Genomic DNA, 6,349 nt, shown 5'->3' on the forward strand with positions numbered 1-6,349 from the left:
CCCTCCTCCCCGGTCCCGAGCCGTTCGCCCCGGAAATCCGAGGACGGCGGGCTGGCGGGGGCGCTGCCTGCGACGCTGGGGTGGGGTGGGGGTCCGGGCAGCCGGCTCCGGTCCGCGTCCCCAACCCCGAACGGGAGGCTCGGCTCGCGCAGCCCGCGCTGCCTACTTGTTTGTTTATTTCTTTACGCGGGGAGTGCCCTGGCAGGGAAAGTTTGGCCAAACGGGGAGGGAAACGGACTGGCACGTGGGGGACGGCGGTTCAAACCCCCGACGCCCCAGGTGCCAACGGTGGCTCGGGTTGACCGCACCGTCCCACGTGGCTGGAGCCAGGACCACACCTGCCCGGACCACACCTGCCCGGAGCGTGCTCTCTTGCTGCTGTAAAAGCCGAGGGAACTACTGGCTTGGCTAGTGGTCACTTTAGTGCACAGGTAAAATTATTTCTGTTGGCTTTTCTCCGACATTTTAGTGCGAGTGCAAATGCGTGATATTTTGTAGGCCCATATCCACCAAAGGTAAAGTGAAATTGTTGAGTCAGATATAAAACTTATTTGACTCAACAATTTCACTTTGGGAACTTTGTCCTAAGGGACTGTTAGGACAGGTGCCGACTGTCCAATGATGTTCGCAGCTGTGAGGTTTAAAATAATAAAGTATTGAAAATAAATGTCCAAGTGAATAGTGAATAAATAGCGACAATATCTGCACAATTAATATTGTGCAGGAATGTAGGGAATGAGTTATTGTATTGACATGAAAAGAGAGAAAGGCCTAAATAACCTAAAACCAAACAGTCTGCTTACCAATTAGTATGTACAATGAAATCCCGCTTAAATACAACTATATCTGCATATACTGGATTTTGTCATTATATGCCACATCACATCTGACTGACTCCTTTTCTTGAGGGATTCAACGTTATGTGGGTCTGGATGAAACCAGGCCTGCACCCCAGGATGACTACACTTACTCTTCAGGCTTCTGGCAGCCAGAGTGAAAGTGTGTGTTCTTAGTTGGCCGGTTGGACTCAGGATCCACAGTGGCTGATGCCTACAGATACGTTGGAACCTGGTCTCTGGGTGGTTGCAGTTGTGACTCCTAGTATCCCAGAGACAGTGATGACAGCCCTGTGTGTGTACTGGCAGCATTAGCGGAACCCTAACCAGACAGCCTAGAAGTCTTGACCTGGCCTACTTCTTCTTCATATTTGCCGCTTTTCTGAGTTTGCTTTCCTTCTGGTGCTGTGAACTGCTGACATCCTCTCGTAAGACCCTTTTCTGCTGAAGGCATCCAAGAGCCCCTTTTTGTTGCAAAGAATCAAGAACCTGCTTAGCCCGAATCCAAAAAAAAAAAAAAAAAAAATCAAAAAACCTGCAGATGACAATTATCTCTGGGGGATAAATCTATGAGCTGTTGTATACAGCTGTATTGCTTTAAAATATTTTTATAATTCTCATATATTGTCAGATGAAACATTGAAGATTTTCCATTTTGAGGAACACACAAACTGCCTTTGAGGTCCTAGAATGCAGTGGGGTGTCTATATATTTTTTTAAAGATTTATTTATGCATGCAAGATCTGGGGTACAGGCCTCTAGAGGTGTGAGGGGTGAGAGGATTCACCAGCAACAGAGTGGGGAGCAGAACAGGCAGATCTACTGAAATACGCTGCTGAGGGGAGCAGTGGGCAAGACAGGAGAGGTCTGCTGTGCCATGTGGGTCAACTCCCCGGCCAGGGTTGGAACTCCTGCTGCAATGGCTGCAGCTAGCTTCATAGTGCTGACGTTTAGCCCCTTGAGCCACCAGGGAGGCCCATTTTAATGGTATTTTTGAGCTATTATTTATATAAAATAAAGTGTGCAAGTCTTAAGTGAAAAAATCAACTCTTTTTTTTACAAATGTATAGGCCTGTGTGACCTCATGTAGCTCAAGATACAGAGCCTTTCTAACACCCCAGAATGTTCCCTGGTGCCCTTTTCTGGTGACTACCTTCCATGTTTCTCTAAACTCACTGTCATGGTAAATTAGTTTTGCTTGTTTTGTTTTTTTTAATTGAGGTAACATCACTTCACCGCACTGTATAGGTTCCAAGAGCAGTTTCTTACTGAACCAACCATCAGTGTCCAATCACCATCTACCACCAACCACCTGGCCCTTTCTACCAGTTCTTTCCCTGACTTCCCCTCCCATTGTCAGAGTCCAAGGATTTGTTTTATTTTCTTTATATTCCACAAATAAGTAAAATCATCTAATATTTGTCTTTCTCCTTCCAACTTACTTAACTTAGCATAATCCTGCCAAGGTCCATCCATGTTGGAATTGACAGGATTTCATCTTTTTTATGACTGAATAGTAGTCCATCATGGATATATACCACTTCTTTGTCCACTCACCTGTAGTTGGACATTTAGATTTTTTCCTTGGCTTGTAGATTTGTCTATTCTTCAAGTGTAATATTTTTTAGAAAGCAAGCTTGAGCTCCCCCTGGAGGCTCCATCAATTTTTTTGTACCAATTTGTCCTTGAAGTTGAACAGGAAGTATCAGGGCAACTTCACTGCCCTGAAAGGATTCCTCCATCATTGGTTTGGTCCAGGTTGCTTTGTTATGTCTGAAATTCGGGGCTGGAGGGAAGACTGTTATTGTCTGTGACCTGATTTTTGCTTCCAAATTACCAAGGAGAAGAGCTTTTACTTAAGCCTTTCTGTTTTGAACACAGGCAGACATGCGGAGTGGTGGTATTTAGGACACTTTGGACACTCAGCTTAAGTTAACCAAAATTAGGAGATATATATAAATGAACAGATCATGGTATATTTCATACATTGGAATACTATGGAGTACTACTTAGCAAAAAAGAATATACTATGTTGTCAGATACTGTTTGTGTCTGGCTATATATATATATATATATATATATACACACACACATATATATAAAGGTTTATTATATTAAAAAATGAAATAAAAGGACGTTTGCACAGACACAAGCAGGCAGAAGGAACTGCATATGGGAGGAACAGGCTTGTTAAAAGAGACACCAGCATGGACACAGGCGGGCAGTCTAGGGACCAGAGCTGCTGTGTCTGGCTTCTTTTGCTCAGCATAGTGTTTTAGATTCACCCTTGTCACTATTTATATATCAGTAGTACTTTTTTTATTGCTAAGTGGTATCCCATTATATTATGATCCCACAATTTGTTCGTCCATTCTGCAGTTGTAGGATATTAGTGTTGTTTCTGGTTGGTGGCTAACATAACCAAATGCTGGGCCTATTCTTGTGCAATCCTTTCCTGGCCCTTGGTACAGCCCCAGGAATAGAATTGCTGGCTCATGGGGTAAGTGTGTATTTAAGTTTATTAGGAGCTGCTGAACAGCTTTCCAAAGTGGTTTTACTCTACTCCCACCATCAGTGTGTAAGAGAGTTTCAGTTGCTTTACATCGTAGCTAATAGATGGTATTATTAGTCTTTTAAATTTAGTCATTTTGGTGGGTGTATAATGATCTCTCCTTGTGGTTTTAATTTGCATCTCCCTGATAGTTAATGATGTTGAACATCTTTTTTTCAAGCTCGCTAGCCTTTTAGATATCTTGTTAATAAGTGTTTCTTCAAGTATTTTGTGCATTTAAAATTTGTCTTTATCTTATTCTCATATAGGAGTCTTTTCTATATCTAAGAATTCTTTGCCAAATATTGGTATTGCAGAGATTTTCTTCCAGTCTGTGGCATGTTTTTTCACTTTCTTATTAACATCTTTTTTAAAAAATTTATTTATTTATGCATACAAGAACTGGGGTGTAAGCCAGAGTTGCGGGGGGTGAATGGATTTACCAGAGACAGAGTGGGGAACAGAAGGCAGACTGACTGAAGTATACTGCAGAGGGGAGCAGCGGGTGAGACAGGAGAGGTCTGCTGGGCCATGTGGGTTGCTCCCTGGCTGGGGATCAAACTCATGCTGCAGTGGCTGTGGATAGCTTCATAATGTTGAGACTTCACCCCTAGCGCCACCAGGGAGGCCCTGTCCAATACACTTTGACCTGGGAGTGGGGTCACATGTTCTCTGGGTAGTTGACTAGCTCTTGGAGAATTCTGGAGAACTGGCTCACAGTTTAGGCAAATACCCTGCAAAGAGCTTCATTTCAACTACTCTTCTCTGTTGGAGTAGATGGTTCCTGATCTTGGAACAGGGAAGACGTGTCTGGAACAAACTGTTGATAATTATAGCATGTCAAAATGCTCCCCACTGAGGGGTGTGGGGGCGCACTACAATTGCCATGGAGACACACAGCTCTATTCCCTGTAACAGGAACTCAGGTAATTCATCAGGTAGACAAAGGTGTTTGTGGAGCCAGGCCTGGGGCAAGCACACCAGTGAAATATTTGTCTAAATGTTTATTTACATTTTTTATTTATTTATTTATTTATTTATTTATTTTTGCGAGTCAGGGTCTCGCTATGTTGCCCAGGCTGGAGTGCAGTGGCTATTCACAGGCGCGATCCCACTACTGATCAGCACGGGAGTTTTGACCTGCTCCGTTTCCGACCTGGGCCGGTTCACCCCTCCTTAGGCAACCTGGTGGTCCCCCGCTCCCGGGAGGTCACCATATTGATGCCGAACTTAGTGCGGACACCCGATCGGCATAGCGCACTGCAGCCCAGAACTCCTGGACTCAGGCGATCCTCCTGCCTCTGCCTCCCGAGTAGCTGGGACTACAGGCGCGCGCCACCACGCCCGGCTGTTTATTTACATTTTAACTGTTTAGCTGAAGCTAACTGTTAAATGTTCTGTCCTCTTACCTTGACAAATACATCTTTATCTTCTCAAAATCGAAAACACTTGAAAGCTGTAGTTTTCATGACTGAAAGTCGGCAACATACCAGTGCCATGGAAAGTAATAATGACAGCGCACATCTGGCAGCTGAGATAATGCATCGGTGCCATTTGGATAAGAAGATATATATCCATGAATTATATATATATATATCTCATAATTTATCACATATTTATCTCATAATATTGAATATTCTGGCTTTTATTTCAGTAAAATTCGTTTCTATCACTGGGATTTTTCTTTTTTTTTTTTACAAAAATTTATTTATTTATTCATTCATTTATTTATACAAGCACTGGGTACAGTCAGAAGCGCGGGAGGGTGAGAGAATTCACCAGAGCCAGAGCGGAGAGCAGAGCAGGCAGAGGGACCGAGGCACACTGCTGAGGGGAGCAGCGGGCGGCAGGAGAGGTCTGCGTGCCATGTGGGACCCTCCTGTGGTGGCCGGGGAGCAGCTGGGGATCGAACCTGCACCGCAGAGGCCGCGGGCAGCTTCGCAACCCAGCGCTCAACCGCTGCGCCACCGGGGAGGCCCTATCACTGGGATTTTTCATATGATTTGTAGCCAATGACAGCAGTCTGCCTGAGGACCCAGTGTAGACTATGGCTTGGTTTTGAATGATCTCACATGCTCAGAATGGTTTCTACATTTTTCAAAAATGAAAAAAAAAAATTAACATTATATGATAGGGCCTCCCCGGTGGCGCAGCGGTTGAGCGCTGGGTTGCGAAGCTCCCCGCGACCTCCACGGCGCTGGTTCAATCCCCAGCTGCTCCCCGGCCACCGGAGGAGGGACCCACAAGGCGCGCAGACCTCTCCTGCCGCCCGCTGCTCCCCTCAGCAGTGTACTTCGGTCCTTCTGCCTGCTCTGCTCCCCGCTCTGGCTCTGGTGAATTCTCTCACCCTCCCACACTTCTGACTGTACCCAGTGCTTGTATAAACAAAACAAACAAACAAATAAATAAATAAAATACGTGCCTCTTTAAAAAAAAAAAAAAAACATTATATGATAGGACCTACGGCGCCCCACAAGGCCTAAAATATTTAATAAATGGTCCTTTAGAAAAAAGTTTGCTGAAGCCTCCCTTGTGATCTAGGGGGTGAAGACTCAGCACTGTCACCGTGATGGCGAGTTCCATCCCCCGCCAGGGAGCTAACCCACGTGGCACAGCTGACCTCTCCTGTCTCACTCGCTGCTCCCCTCAGCAGTGTATTTCAGTAAATCTGCCTGTTCTGCCCCACCCCCCCACCCCCGCCCCGTCTCTGGTGAATATTCTCACCCCCCCACCCCGCATCTCTGGCCTACACCCCAGTTCTTGTATGCAGAAATAAATAAAAATAAATCTTTAAAAAAATTTATTTCAAGTCTGTTAAATTTATTCTTTGAAAAATAGTTATTAAAAAACTTTATAAAGGGCCTCCCATGGTGGCACAGTGGCGCAGCCTCTGCAGAGCCAGTTCAATCCCCGGCCACCGGCAAGGATCCCAGAAAAAAAAAAAAAAGAAAAACTTTATAAA

The sequence above is a fragment of the Talpa occidentalis genome, unplaced genomic scaffold (genome assembly GCF_014898055.3).
Source record: "Talpa occidentalis isolate TD23 unplaced genomic scaffold, MPIMG_talOcc4v2.1 talOcc4.7, whole genome shotgun sequence".
NCBI lineage: Eukaryota > Metazoa > Chordata > Mammalia > Eulipotyphla > Talpidae > Talpa > Talpa occidentalis.